Genomic DNA, 25,278 nt, shown 5'->3' on the forward strand with positions numbered 1-25,278 from the left:
ACAAATAAGAGGAAACAAAGGCTGAAGTCATGTGGTATATTGCAGCAGACACAGTGGGTGAAGCTATTCAAGGAGATGTTGAAACAAATAGAGTGTGACTCCTTGAGAATGGAGCAGGATGGAGAGGCAGTGGAGAAGTGATCACAGGTGGCAGGGAGGGTGAAAAAGGATAACAAACCACTGACACACAAGATGGCAATGGTGAATTTTGATCAGGCAATCTCAAAGTTATGGGCAGGTCAAAAGCTGGATTGGATGGGCTCAAAAGAGGGAGAGGTGGGTTTGTGATGGCACTATCAGTGACTTCGAGGAAATAGGCAGGTTGAAATAGAACAATAGTTCATGAAAGTCGAGCAGCTGCGGCTATACTGTTTTAGAAGAGGACAATTACAGGAGTCTTTAAAGGGCTGAGGATGATACCAGAGGTTAGTGTGAGATTGACAGTCATGTCAAGCATAAAGATGAGAGGAGAGAGCTGAATCGTAATTAGGAGAGCGAAGAGGAGACATGAAAAAACATTGGCGGTCAATATAAAGGAAAATCCAAAGGCGTTTTATAAGCATATTAAGGGCAAGAGGATAACCAGGGAAAGTGTAGGGCCCATTAGGGACTAAAGTAGCAATCTGTGTGTGGAGCCGGAGGACATAGGTGAGGTTTTAAATGATTACTTTTCATCTGTTTTCACTGTGGAGAACGACCGTGTAGGTGTAGAGATCAGGGAGGGGGATTGCGATATACTTGAACATATCAACATTGAAAGGGAGGAAGTATTAGATGCTTTAGCAGGCTTAAAAGTGGATAAATCCCCAAGCCCAGATGAGATGTATCCCAGGCTATTGTGTGAGGCAAGGGAGGAGATAGCAGGGGCTCTAACACAAATTTTCAGATGCTCTCTGGCCACGGGAGAGGTGCCAGAGGACTGGAGGACAGCGAATGGGGTACCATTATTCAAGAAGGGTAGCAGGGATAGACCAGGCAATTACAGGCCTGTGAGTCAAACATCAGTGGTTGGGAAACTATTGGAAAAACTTCTGAGGGACAGGAGTAATCTCCACTTGGAGAGGCAGGGAATAATCAGGGATAGTCAGCTTGGCTTTGTCAAGGGAAGATCGTGTCTAACAAAATAGATAGAATTTTTGAGGAGGTGACTAGATGTGTAGATGAGGGTAAAGCAGTTGATGTAGTCTACATGGACTTCAGTAAGGCTTTTGATAAAGTACCGCATGGGAGATTGGTTAAGAAGGTAAGAGCCCATGGGATCCAGGGCAATTTGGCAAATTGAATCCAAAATTGGCGTAGTGGCAGGAGGGAGAGGGTAATGGTTGAGGGTTGTTTTTGCGAGTGGAAACCTGTGACCAGTGGTGTACCACAGGGATCGGTGCTGGGACTCTTGCTGTTTGTAGTGTACATTAATGATGTAGGTATGAATATCGGAAGTATGATAAGTGAGTTTGCAGATGACACAAAAATTGGTGGTGTCATAAATAGTGAGGAGGACAGCCTTAGATTACAGGGCGATATGGATAGGCTGGTAAGATGGGCGGAGCAGTGGCAAATGGAATTTAATCCTGAGAAGTGTGAGGTGATGCATTTTGGAAGGACTAACAAGGCAAGGGAATATACAATGGATGGTAGGACCCTAGGAAGTACAGAGGGTCAGAGGGACCTTGGTGTACTTGTCCATAGATCACTGAAGGCAGCAGCACAGGTAGATAAGGTGGTTGGGAAGGCATATTGGATTCTTGCCTTTATTAGCCGAGGCATAGAATATAAGAGCGGGGAGGTTATGATGGAGCTGTATAAAATGCTAGTTAGGCCACAGCTGGAGTACTTTGTATAGTTCTGGACACCACACTATAGGAAGGATGTGATTGCGCTGGAGAGGGTGCAGAGGAGATTCACCTGAATGTTGCCTGGGCTGGAGCATTTCAGCTATGAAGAGAGACTGAAAAGGCTAGGATTGTTTTTCTTAGAACAGAGAAGGATGAGGGGGGACCTGATTGAGGTATACAAAATTATAAGGGGCATTGATAGGTTAGATATGAAGAGACTTTTTCCTTTAGCGGAAGGGTCAGTAACCAGGAGGCATAGATTTAAGGTAAGGGGCAGAAGGTTTAGAGGGGATTTGAGGAAAACAATTTTCACCCAGAGGGTGGTTGGAATCTGGAACACACTGCCTGAAATGGTGGTAGAGGCAGGAACCCTCACAATATTTAAGAAGTATTTAGATGAGCACTTGAAACACCGTAGCATACAAGGCTACGGGCCAAATGCTGGAAATTGGGAGTAGAATAAGTTAGGTGCTTGATGGCTGGCACAGACATGATGGGTTGAAGGGCCTGTTTCTGTGCTGTATAACTCTATAAATAGGCAGTGTCATAGAGAGATACAGCACTGAAACAGGCCCTTTGGCCCACCAAGTCTGTGCTGACCAACAATCACCCATTTATACTAATCCTACATTAATCCCATATTCCCTATCACCTACCTACACTAGGGGCAATTTACAATGGCCAATTTACTTATCAACCTGCAAGTCTTTGGCTGTGTGAGGAAACCACAGCACCCAGCAGAAACCCACGTGGTCACAGGGAGAACTTGCAAACTCTGCACAGGCAGTACCCAGAACTGAACTTGGGTCGCTGGAGCTGTGAGGCTACAGTGCTAACCATTGCACCACTGTGCTGCCCAATCTTTATAAAACTTTTGTGAACTTCATTTTTATTTTACATGTTGCAATTTGTAACTCTAATCACAATATAATAAAGTAAAACTAACTCCACCAATTAAGCAAAGTAGAAATTTTCATATTAACTCATAAAAATGATGCATCTGGGTTCATAATTCACCAAATAAAAAGTGCATTTAAACAGTTTAAAATACATATGATCTAAAAAATGGCAGATACTTTTCATATTTCACATTCATCATGAAGCCGAAATTTATTTTAAAATAGCATTTTAAGCTTCTCTGATAGCCCAGTGAATGAATATTTATGTGGTGTGATGCTGAGCCATAGAGATTAAGAATGCTCTAAATTTGATAACTCATTTGTGCTGATTTAGCTGTTCTGTGCTGGATTGTAGTGGAGCACCGTATTTAGCTGCAGTTCCTTGTACTAGGGAAAGGAAAAATCAGACAGAAATCTTAATCCTGTGAGGATCCAGTGTCCCTGCAGGTGTGTGTGCATGTCTACTTGTGTAGTCTTTCCCCAAGAAGTTAGTCAGGAATATTAGTCATAGTGAAAGAGGAGGTAGTTGAGATACTGGATAGGCTAAAAATTGATAAAGAGGAGATATTAGATAGGTGGACTGTATTCAAAGTTGATAATTTACCAGGACTGGATGTGAAGCATCCAAGGATACTGAGGGAAGTAAGGATGGAAATTACGGAGGCACTAGCCATGATCTTCCAAATCTCCTTAGATACAAGGGTTGTGCCAGAGGACTGGAGAATTGCAAATGTTACACCCTTGTTCAAAAAAGGGTGTAAGGATGAGCCCAGCAACTACTCGCCAGACAGTTTAACCTCAGTGGTAGGAAAGTTTTCAGAAATGATAATTCGAGACAAAATTAACAGTCACTTGGACAAATGTGGATCAATTAAGGAAAACCAGAACGGATTTGTTAAAGGCAAATCATGTTAAACTAACTTGCTTGAGTTTTTTGATGAGGTAATAGAGAGGGTTGATGTGGTGTATATGGACTTCCAAAAGGCCTTTGATAAAGTTCCACATAACAAGTTAGAGCCCATGAAATAAAAGGGACAATAGCAGCATGGATAAAATATTGGCTGAGTGACAGGACAGAGAGTATTAGTGAAAGGTTGTATTTCGGACTGGAGGAAGATATACAGTAGAGTTCCCCAGGGGTCAATGTTAGGATCCTTCTTTTTCTCATGTTTATTAATGACCTAGGCTTGGCTGTACAGGGCACAATTTAAAATTTTGCAGATGACAATGTCACGCCAACTTGCTTTGTTGAATGATAATTTTCTTTAATCCACTGACTGGAGATCTGAATTTATGTTTTTTGAAGAAATTTATGAGAGAACAGATGAAGGATGACTTTGCTGGCAGCTTAGGATGGCCACCTAGTTTGCAATACTGGACGGGAATTTACGGTAGGCGGACAGGAGCCGGCCACCGACTGAAAAGTCAGTGGTGAACCCACTTCAGCCTTGCCTGGGGATCTGACCCGTATTTTGCAGGTCACTGGGCTTCGTTTGGTGTGAGGCGGAACTTCCACCCGCTTGAGGTAGGAAGTCCCACTTAATGGAGCTGTCGGCAGCTCCTGGACCCAGCAGCACCACCGGGAATGGTGGCCACTGCTGGGACTGCAGCCCAGCATGAAGAGAAGATGTCTGGGAGCTGGGAAGGCAGGTAAGTTTTGGTTGCCTCACCGGGGTAATCAGTCGGGGCCCGGCGAGGCAAGGGTGGTTGATTGGGGGGAAGGGGGGCATAGGGTGCCCAATCATGAGGGCACCACCCGGGACGTTCGAGAGCCGCCTGGTTTTGTCAGGCAGCTGCTCTTGGGTCTAGCATGCCCACTTGCTGTGCGTAAAATTCACGTGGAGGTGGGTAAAGGCCCTTAAGTGGCCGTTAACTGCCCACTTAAGGGCCTTGATTGGCCTGGGGCGGGAGGGCCATTTCTCGCCCCACCGGCCTGCGTAAAGTGGGGGCAGAGGCGGGAATGGGTCGGGAAGGTATCCTGAAGCCTCCCGCTGCATTTTACGCCACCCCCCCACCACCATCCTGCTCGTCGGAGTGGTGTAAAATTCCGGCCATTGCATGGCTTGTGAGGAGGGAGACGAAATGTCTGCTCATTCCCCAGGAAGAACCAAGACCCAGGAAGTTTAAGGGAACTGTTTGTTCTTTTTCTTTTAGCAAGAAGGAATACGGCTAACTACGATGCTTGAATCACTGAGTGACTGTCATGTGACAAGCCCCTCCCCATCTGTGGTTTTAAGCTGGTGTTTCTCTGCAGCAGCAAGGAGAAGCTTCTGGACACGTGCAGACCCAAGGGGGGTCTCTCTCTCTCTCTCTCTCTCTCTCCATTTCAGCTTACAAGCTTCGAACTTTGCCTGTTGATTGATAACCTTTGCCTGCTCTGGCTACAATCAGAAACCCCGTTAGGAGAAATCATCCGCATCGCTGTCTCCAAGAAACCCACCAAACCAGTCATCTACCTCTTCAAACTAAAAGCCTCAGGACCACCAAATTCAGCTAGAAGCCAGCTGGATCACCAAATGCCATAGACTGTACACCCCTTTTTTTCTATGGACTCTAACTCAACCAATCTACCTTTCCCCACTCTGTAACCTATTTGTGTGTGTGTATGTGAGTGAAAGTTGGCGCATAGTTTATCATACTTATTTGTTTGGTTTAGGTACAATAAAGTTAACTGCTTTCTTTGTTAAACTCAAGAAAACCTGTCCGATTGGTTCTTGTTATGATCATAGCAAGTAAGTAATCAAACACCAACTGAATTGGCCAATACATCCACTTTATGAAAGAATTAAACCTGTTGTGGTCAAACAAGGAGAAGGAAAAGAGGGAAGCCCTTCAACCCCTCCTCACTTGACCGTAACAACACAAAATTCTGAAGCATTGTATACTGTAAGGTGATAAACTTCAAGAGGACATAGACAGGCTGGTCGAATGGGCGGAAACATGGCAGATGAAAGTTACGAACATACAAACCAGGAGCAGAAGTAGACCATTTGTCCCCTCGAGCCTGCTCTGCCATTCAATAAGATCATGGCTGATCTGTTTGTGTTTCGAATTCCACACTCCCATCTACCCCTGATAACCTTTGTTTCCCTTGCCTAACAAGAATCTACCTCCGCCTTAAAAATATTCAATGACGCCGCCTCCACCACCTTCTGAGGCAGAGAATTCCAAAGTCGCACAACCCCCTGAAAGAAAGAAATTCTCCCCATCTCTGTCCTAAACAGGCGATCCCTAATTTTAAAATAGTGTCCCCCAGTTCTGGACTCACCCACAAGAGGACACATCCTCTCCACATTCACCTTGTCAAGACCGTTCAGGATCTTATAAACTTCAATCAAGTCTCCCGTCACTCTTCTAAACTCCAGTGAAAACAAGCCCAGTCTGTCCAATCTTTCCTCATAAGACAATCTGCTCATTCCAGGTATCAATCTAGTAAACCTCCTCTGAACCGCCTCCAACGCATTCACATCCTTCCTTAAATAAAGAGACCAAAACTGCACATAGTATTTGAGATGTGGTCTCAACAATGCCCTGTATAACTGAAGCATAACATCCTTACTTTTATTTTCGATTCCTCTTGTAATAAAGAATAGCATTCTATTAGCCTTCTTTATTATTTGCTGTACCTGCATACTAACTTTTTTTGACTCAGGCAATAGAACACCTAGATCGCTCTGCACCTCGGAATTCTGCAGTCGTTCTCCATTTAAGTAATACTCTGTTTTTTTACTCTTCCTGTCAAAGTGAACAACTTCATATTTTCCCACATTATACTCCATCTGCCAGATTTTTGCCCACTCACTCAACCTATCTATATTTGTCTGCAACCTCCTTATGTTCTCTTCACAACATACTTTCTTTCCTTCCTATCTTTGTGTCATCTGCAATTTAGCAACCATGCCATCGCTCCCCTCATTGAAGTCATTGATATAAATTGTAAAAAGTTGAGGCCCCAGCATTGACCCCTGCAGGACTCCACTCGTAACATCCTGCCACTCAGAAAAGGACCCATTTATGCATACTCTCTGTTTTCTGCCAACCAGCCAATCTTCTATCCATATTAATATGTTACCCTGACATCATGAGCTCCTACTTTGCGCAACAGCCTTTTATGTGGCACCTAGTCAAATGCCTTCTGGAAATCCAAGTACAGTACATCAACAGGCTCCCCTTTATTCACAGCGCATGTTACTCCTTCAAAGAACTCCAATAAATTGTTTAAATATGATTTCCCTTTTACAAAACCATGCTGACTATTCCCGATTACCTTGAGTTTTTCTAAGTGCCGAGCTATAACCTCCTTAATGATCGATTCTAACACCTTCCCCATGACAGACATCAAGCTAACTGGCCTATAGTTACCTGTTTTCTGCCTTTCCCCCTTCTTGAATAGAGGGGTTGTATTTGCTACTTTCCAGTCTGATGGGACCTTTTCAGAATATAGCGAATTTTGAAAAATTGACACTAATGCATCTACTACCTCATTGGTCACCTCTTTTAAGACCCTAGGATGAAGTCCATCAGGACTTGTCAGCCCGCAACTCCATCAGTTTGCTCAGTACCGCTTCCCTGGTGATTGTAATTTCACCAAGTTCCTCCCGTCCACCGACTGATTTACAGCTATTACTGGAATGTTTTTTGTATCCTCTATAGTGAAGACAGAAGCAAAATATTTGTTCATTTCATCTGCCATTTCCTTATTATCTACTATTAGCTCCCCATTCTCACTCTCCAGAGGACACAACACTCACTTTACTTACTCTTTTCCTTTTTAAACACCTGTAGAAACTCTTACTATCTGTTCTTACATTTCTAGCTAGCTTCCTCTCATACTGTAATTTCTTTCTCCTGATTAACCTTTTAGTCATTCTCTGCCATTCTTTATATTCTGACCAATCATCTGACCTGCCACTCATCTTTGTGCAATTATATGCTTTTTCCTTAAGTTTGATGCTTTCCTTAACTTCTTTAGTTAACCGTGGATGGTGGATCCTCCCCTTCGAATTTTTCTTTATAATAGGAATATACTTATACTGAATATTCTGAAATATCCCTTAAATGTCTGTCACTGCTTCTCTATTGATTTACCTCTTAACCTAGTAACCCAGTTCACTTTTGTTAGCTTAGCTTTCATGCCACATAATTGCCCTTATTTAGGTTTAAAATGCTAGTCTTAGACCCACTCTTCTCTCTTTCAAACTGGATGTAAAATTCAATCATATTGTGGCCGCTGCTACCTAGAGGTGGCTTTACTCTGAGGTCATTAATTAATCCTGTCACATTACACAATTCCAAGTCTAACATAACCTTCTCTCTGGTTGGTTCCAGAATGTGTTGCTCTAAGAAACTATCTCAAAAGCATTCTATGAACTCTTCATTCAGGCTACTTTTGCCAATCTGATTTTTCCAGTTTCTATGTAGATTAAAATCACCCATGATTATTGCCATTCCTTTATCACAAGCACCCAATATTTCTTCTTGTATACTTCGTCCTACATTGTGGTTACTGTTAGGAGGCCTGTAGACCACTCTCACTAGTGACTTCTTTCCCCTACTATTCCTCACCTTTACCCAAACTGATTCTACATCCTGATCTCCTGAACCAAGGTCATCTCTAACTGTCAAATTAGCTTAAAAGTCCAACATACTGGCAGCTGAGATCTCTGCAACAATAGCCCTACTGAATTACTAGTGGAGAGACTGGTGCATTGTTCATACAGATCTTCAGCATTCTTTCCATGGTCTTCCTTATGCCAAGGTAACAATTCCCTTATAAAAGGTATTGTAGGATAGAAATTTAATGCAGAGAAGTGTGAAGTGATTCATTTCGATAGGAAGAATGAGGAGGGGCAATTTAAAATAAAGGATGCAGTTCTAAATGTGGTGCAGGAGCAGATGGACACAGGGGTATATGTGCACTATTCATTGAAGGTGGCAGGGCAAGTTGAACAAGAAATTAATACAGCATATGGGATCCTGGGCTATATAAGTAGGGCATAGAGTACAAAATAAGGGAAGTTATGATGAATCTGTACAAAACACTTGTTTGGCTTCAACTGGAGTATTGTGTCAAGTTATGGGTACCGCACATTTTAGGATGAATGTGAAGGCATTAGAGAGGGTGCAGAAAGATTCACGAGAATGGTTTCAGGGATGAGGAACTTCAGTTATGTGGATAAATTGGAGAAGCTGGGGCTGTTCTCCTTGGAGAAGAGAAGATTAAGAGGAGATTTAATAGAAGTGTTCAAAATCATGATGGACAGAGTAGATGGGGAGCAACTGTTCCAGTTGGTGGAAGAATCGAGAACCAGAGGGCACTGAGTTAAGTTGATTGCAAAAGAAGCAACAGCGACATGAAAGAAATCTTTCTTACGGTGGTTAGGATCTGGAATGCATGGCCTGAGAGTGTGGTGGAGGCAGATTCAATCATAACTTTCAAAAGAGAATTGGACAATTATCTGGAGAGAAAAGATTTGCAGGGCTACGGAGAAAAGGCAGGAGAATGGGACTAGGTGAGTTGCTGTTGCAGACAGGACAGTGTGAATGGCCTCCTTCTGTGCTGCAAATCTCTACCAGTCCCACTGTACAAGGTACTTGGAGGAAAGTTAAAGCCTCCTCAGCTGACTCTCTGATCACAAAAAGTCTTTTGCTTGGGTCCAACAATGCCTGGGTCCAAAATATTTGCGAACACCTTTGTCTGATTGATCTTCACAGTTTATTCCCAGCATCAGTCATCATTGGTTATCAATTATCAATTGATCGCTCTCTCCAACATTTGAGTTTAGGGGCATATAGCAATGTATCTGCTAGCCCTTTAGTGACTAAAATTCTGGCTGTTTGCGTTCGGATATACCATGATGTCTAATGGATTAGTTTAGCAAATTAAGGAATGAAGATTTTTCTCTTCATAGACATCGAGCAGATTTTTTCTTAGAAACATAAAAAAATAGGAGCAGGAGTAGGCCATTCGGCCCTTCGAGCCTGCTCTGCCATTCAATACGATCATAGCTGATGATCCAAACTCAGTAACCAGTTCCCGCTTTCTCCCTGTATCCCTTGATCCCATTAGCCCTAAGAACTCTTTCTTGAATATATTTAATGATTTGGCCTCAACTGCTTCCCATGGTAGAGAATTCCACAGGTTCACCATTCTCTGGGTGAAGAAATCTCTCCTCAACTCAGTCTTAAATGGCTTACCCCTTATCCTTAGACTGTGATCCCTGATCCTGGACTCCCCTGCCATCGGGAACATCCTTCCTGCATCTAGTCTGTCCAGTCCTGTTAGAATTTTGTAGTTTTCTATGAGATCCCCTCTCATTCTTCTAAACTCTAGCGAATACAAGCCTAATCGACCCAATCTCTCTTCATACGTCAGTCCTGCCATCCCAGGAATCAGTCTGGTGAACCTTCGTTGCACTCCCTCCACAGCAAGAACATCCTTCCTCAGATAAGGAGACCAAAACTGCACACAATACTCACAATAACCAGATGTGGTCTCACTAAGGCCATGTATAATTGCTGCAAGATATCCTTGCTCCTGTACTTGAATCCTCTCGCTATGAAGGCCAACATACCATTTGCCTTCTTAACTGCCTGCTGCACCTGCATGCTTACTTTCAGTGACTGGTGCACAAGGACACCCAGGTCTCACTGCACCTCCCCCTTTCTCAATCTATCGCCATTCAGATAATAATCTGCCTTTCTGTTTTTGCCACCAAAGTGGATTTTATCCACATTTATCCACATTATACTGCATCTGCCATGTATTTGCCCACTCACTCAACCTGTCCAAATCACGCTGGAGCTTCTCTGCATCCTCCTCACAGCTCACACTCCCACCCAGCTTTGTGTCATCTGCAAACTTGGATATATTACATTTAATTCCCTCATCTATATCATTAATATATATTGTGAATAGCTGGGGTCCTAGCACTGATCCTTGTGGTACCCCACTAGTCATTGCCTGCCACTCAAAAAAAGACCCGTTTATTCCTACTCTTTGTTTCCTGTCTGCCAGCCAGTTCTCTATCCATGTCAGTACCTTATCCCCAATCCCATGTGCTTTAATTTTGCATGCTAATCTCTTATGTGCGCCCTTATCAAAAGCTTTCTGAAAGTCCAAATACACCACATCCACTGGTTCTCCTTTATCTATTCTACTAGATACATCCTCAAAAAATTCCATTAGATTTGTCAAGCATGGTTTCCCTTTCGTAAATCCATGTTGGCTTTGTCCGATCCTGTCATTGTTTTCCATTTGGCTCATTTGGTTGTCCAACTTTGTTTTTTTAGTGGGGAGAGGTGTCAGAGTTATTACTGTAATTTTGATGGCACCAGTAATGTTTATAACACCACCGGGTCACCTGCTGTGGAAAGGGAAATGGCTGCAGCTTAGTACAGCTGGCAGCTTTAGTGAAAGAGAAACAAATTTATAATTACAAAACAGAATGGACAAAATTTTACACCCCCCGAAAAGAGCGGGGTGGTGTGGGGGAGCCGTGAAATTGAGTGGAAGGCGGGTGGGTCCATTCCTGACCTCCTCCCGCCCCTGTTACCAATTTACGTGGGGCGGTGGCGGCGAGAAATAGCTCGCCCGCCCCAGGCCAATCAAGACCCTTAAGTAGCCAATTGACTGGCACATAAGGGCCTCCGCTCGCCGCCATGGGTATTTTACCTTTGGCTGGCAGGCAGCTGAGGCATCAAAAAGCCCGCCTGATGAAAGCAGGTGGCCATCTTGCGGGCTGGGGGGCTGCCGTCCTGATCGGGCACCCTCTGCCTCACAGAGGGTCACCCCCAATCTCCAACGCACAACATTTCTCCTCACCCCCTAAACGATCCCCCTTGCCTCCCCGGGGCCTGACCGATTACCCCAGTCGAGGCCCTAAAAACTTACCTTTTTTCCAGGGCTGTCCTTCATCTTCTTCCGATGGCTGGGTCTAGTCCCAGCAGTGGCCACCGCTCCCGGTGGCACTGCTGGGACGAAGAGCTGCTTACCCGCTGATTGGCTACCAGCTCCATTAGGCGGGACTTCCCGCCTCAAGGAGGTGGAAGTCCCGCCCAAGACCAATTAAGGACCTGGGGAGCGTAAAATCCAGTCTGGCTCCCCAGGCCCAGTGGAGGCAGGCTCACCAACGCCTTTTCGGTCGATGGACTGGGCCCCCCTACCCAACGCAAAATTTTGGCCAATAAGCCTTCCATTTTGCCTCATACACACAAGACGCCCTTTACTGTTTAAAACCTATGGCTGAGCAACGCGGTTACCAGGAGTGCAAGATCCCATTGCTCTATTTCGAAGAGCAAAGGAGCTCTTCTCAAAGACCTGGCCAATATTTATCCTTCAATTAACATCACTAAAAAGAACAGAGCATTTGGTCATCCTTACATTGCTGTTTGTGGGACTTTGATATGTGCAACATAACTGTCACCTTTCTCACAACAGTAATTATACTTCAAAAGTACTTCATTGGGCGGAAAGAGCTTTGTACACTTTTGGTGACTCGATTTAAGAGTGTCCACCTACATACCAGAGCTGACGGCAAGCTGTTCAACTTGGCAAGACTGTGCGCCAAGATCAAAGTGCATAAAGTCCTGTTTGCTGTTTGCTAATGACACCGCACTGGCATCTCACTCTGAAGTTCACTTGCAACAGCTTGTAGATGAGTTCTCCCAGGCCTGCAAAGAGTTTGGACTGACAATCAGCGCCAACAAGACCAAAGTTATGGGCCAGGACATAGAGACTTCACCTTTCATCAATATCGACAACCTCACCCTGGAGGTCATCAACAACTTCACATATCTTGGATTAACAATCACCAGCAACCTGTCAATGTCGAAATCAGTATCAGGATTGCCAAAGCTGTCATCCCAAAGTTGTGAGGCAAGTGTGGACCAACAGCAAACTAACTGAAAATACAAAGCTCAATGTGTACCAGGATTGTTAGCTCAGCAGCCTCCTTTACAGTAGTAAAGCATGGAGAATTTATGCAAGCCAAGAAAAGTGGCTGAACAGCTTCCACCTCCACTGCCTCAGATGAATATTGGGCATCTCCTGGTGGGACAGAGTGCCGAATATGGAAGTACACCAGCGTGCAGGAATCCCCAGCATGTTTGTCCTCTTGACTCAGCAGCGACTCTGTTGGCTGCGTCATGTGAGCTGAATGGATGACGCTGCATCTTCAAAGACATGCTGTATGGTGAGGTTGCTATCAGCACGAGACCAACAGGTCGCCCATGTCTTCAATATAAGGATGTTTGCAAGCGAGTCAATGCATGGGAAGTCCTTGCTGCTTATTGGAGTACCTGGAGACAAGAGTAAGGAAAAGCGTGGAAAAAGCAGAGGACAAAAGAAATGACCAGATGGTGGAAAAGAGAGCCCGGTGGAAGGAAAAAATGTCAGTTGATCTCGGGCCAATGTTATTCATCTGTGTCAGCTGCGGAAGGGATTGCCATTCTCGAGTCGACCTCTACAGCCACAACAGACAATGTTCAATCCAGAAGTGATACACACCCCGTGTGCAGTCCATCATCTCCCAAGACGGATGGATGCCATCACTTTGGGACATCCTGAGGATGTAAAAGGTACTAAATGAATGCAAGTCTTTCTATTTTTTTTATATTCCTAATGTCTAGCATTGCTCTGGCATAAATGGCAGGAAATACATCACAATATTTTTTCCCTCATTTGAGTCTCATTAAAATGACTTGAGTGTATATATCTTATGGTCAGCATTACTTCTGGCTGGAAATTGTGGAAGTGGTGTTGGGTACCACAGGAACCAGTAGGATGGCTTCTTGTGTGATTTTCCTCCCTTATCCAATGTAGTCGCACTGGGGAACTGACGTAACTGCAGAAGAATATCGGCCCTGCTCTATATCTTGCATATGTGGTCCACTGCTCTCTGTGCATCTGAGATCGTTTGCAACAGTATGCCTGCCTGCCAGGATACATGATCAAATCTATCAAGTCAGAGAGTTTTTTGGTTTGCCTTTGTCTCAGATTTAGCCTTTCTCCTGCCTCACAACCAATTGTGGATTTCAGTATTCAAAAGTACAGGTCATTCCAAATTGCACCATCCTTACTAAAGCATTTTATTCTTTGGGTTCTGATGAAAGGTCACAGATCTGAAAGGTTAACTCTGTTTTTCTCTCTCCACAGATGCTGCCAGACCTGCTGGGTATTTCCAGCACTTTCCATTTTATTTATTCTTTAGGTTGTTTGTTAGGGCATGAATCATTGTGATATCATCAACCTCTTGCTCTGCTAGAAAGGGTTGGTTTTCTTCAGATTAATTGTTTTCCAAAGATTGCTTATTTGTTCCAAATATCCCAAAATGTACCTAGATCCATCTGTTTAAATTTAGATTGTCAGATGTCATCTGTAGCAACCAGTGAAACAGAGAGGGGTGGGACTCCCTAGATGTGTTTGATTGAAATGATCATTCATAGGTAAGCATGGAACAACACCCATCATTCTTTGGTACACATTCTTTGTTCCTTTGTGTCATTTGTCCAATGTGGCCAAATTCACAGACTCATCTTCATCAATCTAACTGTCTCATAGAATATCTGTAAATATTCCAGTACGGAACCTTTCACCTTGTTCCCTTTTCCCATTTCCTCCCTTTGGAATAACCCAAGGTTTCTCTCTCCGTGGCATGAGGGTGTTTTTTTTATAGAAAGGGAATTTCCTACTTGTTCAAGGAAGACTGTTTAATCCTATCATTCCAAAGCACCTTTCCCTTTATTAATATGGTATTTTTTTCCTGGAATCTCCAGGTCTGTTTGTCTTCCTGAACTTCAGATATATCCATCTAAATCTCTAGTTGAGTGATGAACTTGGATTCTTCTTTCAGAAAATTCGGATTGTAAGGACAAACTTGCTTCACCATTGTTGCTGTGTTTTTAAAAAAAAATCATCTAATAAACTCGTCTCTGCTCTGAGGTATTAAAGAAGGAAAGATAATGATGATGATCTGAATATCAATATCTCCAGCAAGCATTGGGAGACTACTGGGGAAGTATTTTTTTTTACTTGTAGCAGCTCTTGGAGGCAGGACTTCCTGCCTCAGAGGGACAGAAGTCCCGCTTGAGGCCAATTAAGGACCTGGGCCATGTAAAATCATAGCGTGGCTCCCAGGCCCAGCGAAGGCAGGCTCGTCCCTGACTTTTTTGTCCAATGGGTGGAGTCGCCCACCCAATGTAAAATTCCAGCCAATGAGTATGACATATACTGTCTGGGAAACACCAAATTAATTTGCTAGGAACTCTTCATAAACTGTGATGCAAAACTGAAGACTTGTGTTCTTACATATATAGAATTAGATTAAATTTACAACACAAACAGGCCATTCAGCAAATTTTGTGCTCATTTAAGTACTCAGTAGTTTGAAATGCAGGGCCTTCCATATTTCTGCACCAGTGTCAACATCGTGCATTTTTGGTTGTGGTAGCACACATTCCAGTGCACAATAAAACTCCTTCTTCTCGGCCTGGTAATGTGCTCTTTTCTCACCTGACTACAGCACCCTCTACTGCACCACCAAGTTGGTTACATTTCCCAATGCAGCAATTTCTGAATACTAATTCAGTAACAAGTTTAATTCAGATCCATTTAACATGGGGCCTTTATGACTGTCAGAAAAAAGTAGAATTTTGGTTTAGATTTGCCCATCGTAGTCTTTCCTCAATATTCTGTCATCTGGCACTAGGGAATCAGTGAATGGACTACATCGCTGAGTCTCAGTCACCAGAATCATATAGTTTAAGCATACGTTCCTCCTGCTTTGGCTGTACTCTTTCAGCCTACTCTATCAGTCTGAGAGCAGTTGTTTTCTCTGTCTCTCTGCTGAAGCTGCGCTGCTGGTTTTGTGTCTTCCTTACAGCCTGTCAGACTTAGGAACACCTGTTGAATTTATCCAGAACAAAAGTCAATAGTCGTTTGCCTTTTACCATATTCAGAGTCCATAAGTCTGGTCATGGTAACCCCACCTGGGCCTTCTTTTGTTCCCAGCTGTCAACAATTACAACTCAAATTTGCATTTTTAGAGCACCTGGCTCCCTGCTTACCATCTGAGAGTCTGAGAGAGTGAAACCCAGTGTCTGCCAGGTGTTACAATCTTGTACCCTGCTTTCAAAAGGGTCTTTGATCTGGGTTCCTTGTATTCATGGTAGCTAACATCCCTGGCTTGTCTATGCACAGACTTGGTGTGGGGTCACGTCTCCTCCAAATCCTTTTTACGTTGCATTAAAGATCACCCAGTTTTTAAAACACAATCATACTACAAAGTTTAGAAGGGATGTGCGAGGCAAGTTTTTTACACAGAGGGTGGTGAGTGCCTGGAACTTGCTGCCAGGGGAGGTGGTGGAAGCAGATACAATAGCGACATTTAAGAGACATCTTGACAAATATATGAATAGGAAGGGAATAGAGGGATATGGGCCACGGAAGTGCAGAAGGTGTTAGTTTAGGCAGGCATCAAGATCGGCGCCGGCTTGGAGGGCCGAATGGCCTGTTCCTGTGCTGTACTATTCTTTGTTCTTTGTTGTACAAAGTCCAGCACTCATAATACCTCATAGAATCATTGAAGTTGCAGCACAGAAGGAAACCATTCGGCACATCGTGTCCAGGCCAGCTCTTTGCAACAGTACCTCATCTAGTCCCACTCCCCCGCCTTTTTGCCGTAGCCCTGCAAATTTTTTCTCTTCAGGTGCATATCGAGTTCCCTTTTGAAAGCCATGATAGTATCTGCCTTCACCATGCTGTTAGGTAGTGCATTCCAGATCCTAACCGCTTGCTAAATATAAACGTTTTTCCGCATGTCGCCATTAGTTCTTTTGCCAATCACCTTAAATCAGTGTCCTCTGGTTTTCAACCCTTCTGCCAATGGGAACTGTTTCTCTCTATTTATTCTGTATAGACACCTCATGATGTTGAATTTTTCTATCAAATCTCTTCTTAACCTCTTCTTCTCTAAGAACAGCCCCAGCTGCTCCAAACTATCCATGTAACTGAAGTCCCTCATACCTGGAACCATTCTCGTAACACTTTACTACATCTTCTTTAAAGCTTTCACATCCTTCTAAAGGTGTAGTGTCCAGAATTGGATACAATACTCTAGTTGGGGCTGAACCAGAGTTTCATAAAGGTTCATCATTACATCCTTGCTTTTGTACTCTATACCTTTATTTATAAAGCCCAGGATCCTGTACACCTTTTTAACCACTTTCCTAACTTGCCCTGCCACCTTCTCTTCAATGATTTGTGCACATATACCCCCAGATCTCTCTGTTCCAGCATCCCCTTTAGAATTGTCCCTTTAATTTATGTTGCCTCTCCTCGTGCTTTCTACCAAACTTCACACTTCTCTGCATTAAATTTCATCTGCTACGTGTGTTCATCTCATCAGCCTTTCTATGTCCACTTGAAGTCTATCACTATCCTCCTTACAGTTCACAATCCTGTTATGAACAAGGCACTGTAATGCACTGTTAATTCAGTCTCACAACTCCACAGGTCATAACATATCAAATAAACTTTCCCACCTACCGAAGACTAGCCAAATTAAACACTGTATTTTTCCCCCAGAATAAAGCACACCAAACCAGGTTTCTTTAAAGAACAACAACATTAACTATTTATTCAAAAATGGTCTTAACTACTAACGAGATAAATCTATGTATATGAGAAAACTTCTTAATCCCTTAAACCTCATGCACACACACATACATTCAAAAAAATGGTTAACTGGTTTCAAAAGGGTGTTTTGCATTACAACTCTTTCTTAGGAATAGGAAGAATAATAAAAATAATAGAGGTTCACGTTCTGGTAGGATGTTTTTGGTACGGTGAGGTGTCCCAGAGTCAAATAGTCATATGCCACTCGAAGTCTGTCCAGGCAAGGTTGATGAACAGTCTGTGATCAGTATGTGGCCATGGCAATTTAACTGCAGCAGGCGTCATATAGATCTTCCATCAGGAGTGTAGCAACAGGTCTGCTTGGGTTTTGAAGCAGCAGTCTAGCAGTAAAAGAATTCTTCAGATTTCAGTATTTTCTGAGAACACAGGAGGCAGCAGGAATCTCATTGGATGCAGAAATTCTTCAGAGACCAGAGGCAACAGGAATCTGCTACCTTTCAAATGCAGGATTCTTTTTCAAGAGATGCAAGTCTCCTTTACAGGGAGAGGTAACATGTTTCTGGGTCTTGTCTCTCTGCTCCAGGCAGGTCAAGCAAAGATTTCAAATGCCTTCTCTTTGTCCAATTCACAGGCTTTTAATGGGTCCAAAGTAAAAAAAAAGCTTCTTGAACATGGTCACATGCCCAGACAGTGTTAGCCCCGGTTACTCAAGCTGCTCTGAAGAAAGGTCAAACCCCTGTGATTTCCTTGAAACTGCTGACCTTCTTGTCCTTTTACAAGTTTAACTTCCTTTCAAAACACCCATAAAGCTTAACTCTTTGTTCCGAATTTCCTTTCAAAACATTGCTGGAATTCCAACTATTTTGTAGGTGTCTTTCACTGAGCAATATCCTTTTTTCAGTTTTTTTGAAACACATAGAAGGCCAAGATTTTAGTACAAAATTAAAACCTTTTGTGACAATACTTCCAAGTTTTGTGTCATCTGCAAATTTCATAATTGTGCCCTGCACACCCAAGTCTAGGTCATTAATATATATCTGAAAACAGTGGTCCTAGTATCGACCTCTGGGAAACCCCACTGCATTCCTTCCTCCATTCTGAAAAACAATCGTTCACCTTTACTCTCTGTAAAACCAGTTGTTAGCAGGAAGGGCATTCAACTTCCACCAATTATAGTCAAAACAGAAGGAAGTTACAAGCACCAACACTGTCCTGGAATTCGGGTCACTAGTATGAACAAAGGCAGGCTTGTTTTGCTCGAGTTGGACATTTTCTGTATCCATTGACTTGTGTTACAAAGATTATAAAGAATATTTTCTTGTTCTTCATGTAGAAACAGGTAGCAAGAGTCCCAGTCAATTGCTTTAGCAGCTGAAAGTCCTTTTTATTGCTAAATGTTCTATAAGATCTGATATATAAACCTAATGCTACTGGTAGTCCTCAGGTACCTCACCCAGTAACCATTGTTTTATATGTGAGGCATACCAATGAGTTTTGACAGAGCTCTTCATCTGCAAATGGCATCACAGCCAAGTCTAATCTGACATTTACGTACATGTACAATCTAACAGGGATTACAGGATTGGAATGAGGAACAGGAACAGTGATATCTTTTCCTACCCCTTCACTTCCTGACTAGTCTACCAGGACCAAGAATGTTTATGGTGCCCCAACCTGCTTTATTTATTACTGATAAACTCAAATTTTGTTTCTTGGTACCTTTTTTTTAATAACATCTTTAACGTGCATTGAGCAGCACTTGGGAATCAAATTATCCTCTCTCTGCTCTCAATTACCAATGCATGTTCCTATTATTGATAGGAATAGCAATTCCTATTACTATTGCTTCAAAGCTTGAGATGTCATATATTAAACAATGCTCCCTCTTATGAGTCTGAACTGGATGGAGTACCTTTTAAATAAAAATGTTAAGGATGGAATTTGAAGCGAATTTTAAACCTGAACTAAGCTAAATTTGGACATTACGGGTTCATTTGTGAATACCTATTTTTTTTTAATCCATTTATTTATTAAAACAGTTTATCTTCTCTATAAATTGCCTGCAGAACTCACAGTTCCAATCCTCTAATAGTGCTGCTTTGACCATTTAAGAGATGCATAGGTTACTTGCAGGCCAATTGATTGGTTCAACTAATCTGCCCACCTTCCTGCTCACATCTCTAGTAGCATGACTGGGTCATGAACTTTCTATATTGAGAACTATGGGAAACTCACCTGCTTCCCTTCTGTGGCACATACTTCTCAGCCTGCTTGTCCAGGGAGTCATCGATTCTGGTTCTGCTTTTTTAAAACCTTTTTCCTTTTTTTTCATGAATTTTCTCCTCCTGAAAAATGTGTAAAATGGGCAATACTGAATTGACCATCCATTATGTACCTTATTCAATTTGAGGCCATTTCAATAGTGGCCATTTTATAATATTGTCCAAAGTTAAAATGATTTCTTTGTCAAGCACAGCTCTGTGTGTCCTCAAATTCAGATTTAATAGGAATAGAACACACACCCATTACATACCATTACATACTTTATTAATTGATGGGATTGTTCAACATTGAAGATCTTTCCTAGAGCCCATTGGAAGATATATCATATGCACCATAGCTCCTATTCAGATGTCGGTCCTAGAGTACTAATTAAAATTCTTAACAGTTGAATTTTCTCATCAACCAACATAACCCTAAGTGGCCTGACATATCAAACTCTTGACCCAAGCGACACATACACTTCCAGGAGGAATTGTTGGATAATGAGCAGAAATGGGAACCCTGGCTGAATTGATTTTTCACTGGGCAAGTTGTGGCACCCCTGTCACAATCCTGGCTGAGGTCAGCTAACTCAGCACACACTAGGGGTCAAACCTGTCTTCTTTCTGGTCTGTATGGACAAACTCACTTAAGCTATCAGGGAATCCTTATTTGTGCTTGTTGATAGGATAGGATAGAGTATCAGATTGGAGTTTCTAATTGGAATCCTCAAGAAGCCAGACTTCGCAACAGAGATTATCAAGGTAAATAATGACAAACAGGTTCTAGGCAGAGTCTGCAAATACAAGAGTTTGATATGTCAGGCCACTTAGGGTTATGTTGGTTGATGAGAAAATTCGACTGTTAAGCATTTCAATCGGTACTGTAGGACCAAAATCTGACTAGGGGCTATGGTGCGTATGTGTTATTTAATGAGGTTATTGACTCAAAAATATATCTCCCACTGGGCTCTAGGAAATATCTTTTATGTTGAACAATCCCATCAATTAATAAAATATGTAATGGTATGTAATGGCTGTGTGTGTTCTATTCCTATTATATCTGACTTAAAAAAAAAGATTTATTCTTTGAATGTGGGTATTGCTGGCAAAGCCAGCATTTGTTGCCCATTGCTGAATGCCCTTGAGAAGGTGGCATTTGGCTGCCTTCTGAACTTCTGTAGGGGGTTCAGGATTTTGACCCAGTGATGATGATGTCAGGGTGCACCCTTTGAGGCTCCCTCCTCTTCCTCCTCAGAGGTGGCTGCCTGTCCCCCAGCCTCTTCAGTTCTTCTCTCTTGTCGTTTATCTTGACCTGCATGAGACATTGAAGGATTAGGGTCTTCCCATCATGACGTTCCAACCACCCCAACTGTGCAGCTCCACTGATGCAGTGGCGATCACATGTGCAGCATCACTCTTTGGTACCAAATATATTCTTGTGCTCCAGGAGATGCTCACCTACTCTCTTGAGTAGGCACCCCCGTCTTGCCATCAGCAATGGAGCGGCCACCTTGTTGCCCTGCCAGTTCCAGGGCATCCTCCTCCATCAGGGTGAGGACATGATGATAAGGCCCTCCACCGCTGGTCTTGGCACACTCCTTCCGATTGTAGGCTGTCTTCTTCTACAGACGCAATGATGAACCAAGTTCGTCTCCCAGTGGGGAAAAGCCCCAGGGCTCTAATGGTAGTTCAGTGGGCCATGATGGGGGCATGCAGGCCCTCTCGAGGGACTGTGTATGACTGGTGTGCGCCCCTCACTGAGATGCAGCATAGCTGCAGGCATCATGTCCTAATGACTTTTCACAATGAATATAACTGGGTGGCCACGACCTTAAAAACAACTGTTCTGTCTCACTGAGCCACATGCAATGCCCAAAGGGTCCAAGATATCTAGAGTTCTCCCAGATAGGATTATTGACCCGCTTCCTGCACTGGATCCATGTCCTGGGGGAGATCCCACTGCTGCTGAACTCCTCCGCTATTTCTGTCCAGGCTTGCTTGGTCAGGCAGGCAGGTCTCCTCCCGTCCCTGCAGAAGAGGTCCTCCTGCCTTGCCCTTGCAGCCTGGAGAAGAACCTGCAGGGAGACATGATTAAACCATGGGGCCACCCAGGATCTTCCTTCAGCCACGGTCAGTGCAGACTTGTGATCAGTACCTTGCCTAGTATGCAGCAAAGGCAGCCGGTAAGGTCCATGGGCCTTGAAGGCAGCAGGCAAGGTCCAGGGGGAACAGAAGGCACTCAGGAATATTTATATCCCATCCAGGCAGGAGAGAATGCAGACCTTTAAATATGATGCCTGCACCTGCCTTTGCGTGAGTTGATGGCCCGCTCGGCATCCCCCTTCCCCACCTCAGGCCCTTGGTTGCACAGGCCCCATACCTCCCCTTGTTTAATTGGCTGGCTGCCATTTGATCATGATCGGCCGGCTGCATTTCCCTTGTGCGGCGACAACACCCACTGTTCAAACAAAATTCAGCTCCATGAGTTTCTTGCATTTACGTCAGTTCTAGATGGGGGTAAATTTATGCTGAAAATCTTAGGTGCAGCAGAAAGACACTACTGTTCGATAGCAATCTTTTTTAAGCTTTGTAAAATTGCTCCTTTATTGAGATCTGCATTGCATTTTCTATATCTTTGAATTCTTTTTACAAAATTTTCATTAAAAAGAGAAAAGCTTTCACAATTATATTTTTTAAACATATGCTTAATGCACATAAGTGATAGTTGGATGGCTGCAAACCTTAATTTTCATAACATCAATGAGATAAAGAGGGGCTTCAAGAAAATGGTATATGTTTTGCAGTTTCCTCAGTGAAAAATATCAGCAAGCATTCCTGCTCCTGATTGCTGTCTATAAAATGCATATGTTGACATTGGATGAGGGCCGAATTGTGGTTGGCTGTGACATCCTCCTCAGGCAACTAATATGACAATGCTCGCACTCTTGCCTCACACAGAAAGAACAATTAATTGAGCAAATTACAGGAGGTGCATTCAAATTCTGTGGAAACTGGCCTTCTACAGAAAGGAAGAACATGAGCAGAACCAGCAAGGTTCAGCTGCTTTTATGTTGTTGCTGCAGTGTCCAAAATCAGCAACTACCGTTTAACTTCCAATAATGAAGTAAGTACAACTTCCTCTCAGTGGACTGTTAATCTAATTCCGCTTTCTGATTTTTTTTTGAATTGTTCTCTTGTCCTGCCTCTGACCAAATTAGTTTTCAAATAACTGATAGGAGTTGCATGCATAACGCGGCTTTGTCTTGAGAATGACAAGACCACAAAGATGATCGTGCAGCAAACCCTCTGCACAGATCATCTTAATTCATTTTAATTTGAAGCATACATATGAGATTCAAATGATATTTGCCACAGATAGGTCAACAGTTCAGTTATTTTATTTCTATTTCTTTTGTCCTGTTTCTAATGGGTTTCTAGTTTTTTTTATTCGTTCATGGGATGTGGGCATCACAGGTTAGGCCAGCATTTATTGCCCATCCCTAATTGCCCTTGAGAAGGTGGTGCGGAGCTGCCTTCTTGAACCGCTGCAGTCCTTGGGGCGTAGGTACACCAACAATGCTGTTAGGAAGGGAGTTCCAGGATTTTGACCCAGTGACAGTGAAGGAACGGCAGTATAGTTCCAAGTCAGGATGGTGTGTGGCTTGGAGGGGAACCTGCAGGTGGTGGTGTTTCCATGCATCTGCTGCCCTTGTCCTTCTGGGTGATAGTGGTCACGGGTTTTGAAGGTGCTGTCGAAGGAGCCTTGGTGAGTTGCTATCGTGCATCTTGTAGATTGTACACACTGCTGCCACTGTGTGTCAGTGGTGGAGGGAGTGAATGTTGAAGGTGGTGGATGGGATGACAATTAAGCGGATTCATTGTCCTGAATGGTATCGAGCTTTATGAGTGTTGTTGGAGCAACACCCATCCAGGCAAGTGGAGAGTATTCCAGTGAGTTACTCGCTGCAGAATCCCTAGCTTCTGATCTGCTCTTGAGCCACAGCATTTATGTAGCTGCTCCAGTTCAGTTTCTGGTCAATGGTAATCCCCCAGGATGTTGAAGGTGGAGGATTCAGCAATGGTAATACCATTGAACGTCAAGGGGAGATGGTTAAATTCTATCTTGTTTGAGATGGTCATTGCCTGGCACTTGTGTGGCACCAATGTTACTTGCCACTTATCAGCCCAAGCCTGGATGTTGTCCAGGTCTTGCTGCATATGGGCATAGGCTTCTTCAGTATCTGAGAAGTCAGAAATGGTGCTGAACATTGTGCAATCATCCCCACTTCTGATCTTATGATGGAGGGAAGGTCATTGATGAAGCAGCTGAAGATAGTTGGGCCTAGGACACGACCCTGAGGAACTCCTGCAGTGATGTCCTGAGACTGAGATGATTGACCTCCAACAACTACAACCATCTTCCTTTGTGCTAGATATGAATCCAACCGGTGGAGAGTTTGCCCTATTTTAATCTGAACAGCATTTGAACAAATTTACTGATGTTATATACTTTTATCGCCAAACACTGCTTAGTTCATCAACATAACCCTGTCCACCCTATTCCAAAGACCAAAGAACACGAGTTTCCTGCATTTGTCATAAAAATGGCTCACTAATGTCCTTCAGGAAGGAAAACCTGCCGTTCTTACACAGTCTGGCCTATATGTGGCTCCAGACCCACAGCAATGCGGTTGGTCAGACAAGTCAAGCAATAGCCTGACAAAATTATACTCACAGAATCAGAATTTTAGCCAATGTCCTTCTCTCCTCTATCAGCATCCCTGAGTAGGTCCTGTCCCACTGACAGAGCATGTTAAACTCCAGAAAGCTTGTCATGGATGCTGGAGCCTATCTTGACTCAGTTTCACATTTATTGTACACAGTAAAAGGAATACAAACATGTAGCTCCTCACTCGAAACTCTCCACCAGTCTCAGCAATTGTCTGCTTATAAGAGTTCAAGTAAGACCCCAATTAATACTCTCCAATTGCACATAATTAAACAATTGATACTGTGATGGAAACCACACCTGCCAAAATGAGACATACTAATTTTGTCATATGGAACATTATTATTTAAATGTTTACTGGACATTGAAATAACTTGTTTAAAAAGACCACCAAATAGTGGCTGAAAACATGGCTGCACATTTGCATTCTAAAGGACAGTTGCATGGAGAGACAATGAGAGCACTCCCGGATCCAATTAGCCAGATGGGTTTTGTCAATAGTGATGATCAAGAGACATTGTGGGTCATTGAATGTGTAAGAGCCAGCATTCCACCCCTGCACCACCACCCCCCCTCCAACTGAGAGTATCTGGTAAGCTGTGAGGAATCCATAAACCTCACAGGCAAAGCTGCCTCAAGAAAAGAGATAGTCACATGACTAACCTTCTGGCCAACCTGGAGTTAATTGAATTCTGCTCACATAACAGTTTTTGCAAAGAGACTGCAATTGAACTTCAAGAGAGCTCTCCCTCTCTCTGTCTCTCTGTCTCTCTGTCACACACAAAGTTCCAGGGACCCATGGAAGTAACTTAAGCCGAAGGACAGAAGACCAGCGAAACAAGTTTGAAAGTGTGCACTGGGCCCCAACGAGAACTGCAAGACTTAACTTCAATCAAAGATTTTACATCCAACCCAAAAC

The sequence above is a fragment of the Heterodontus francisci genome, chromosome 9 (genome assembly GCF_036365525.1).
Source record: "Heterodontus francisci isolate sHetFra1 chromosome 9, sHetFra1.hap1, whole genome shotgun sequence".
In the NCBI taxonomy this organism is placed as follows: domain Eukaryota; kingdom Metazoa; phylum Chordata; class Chondrichthyes; order Heterodontiformes; family Heterodontidae; genus Heterodontus; species Heterodontus francisci.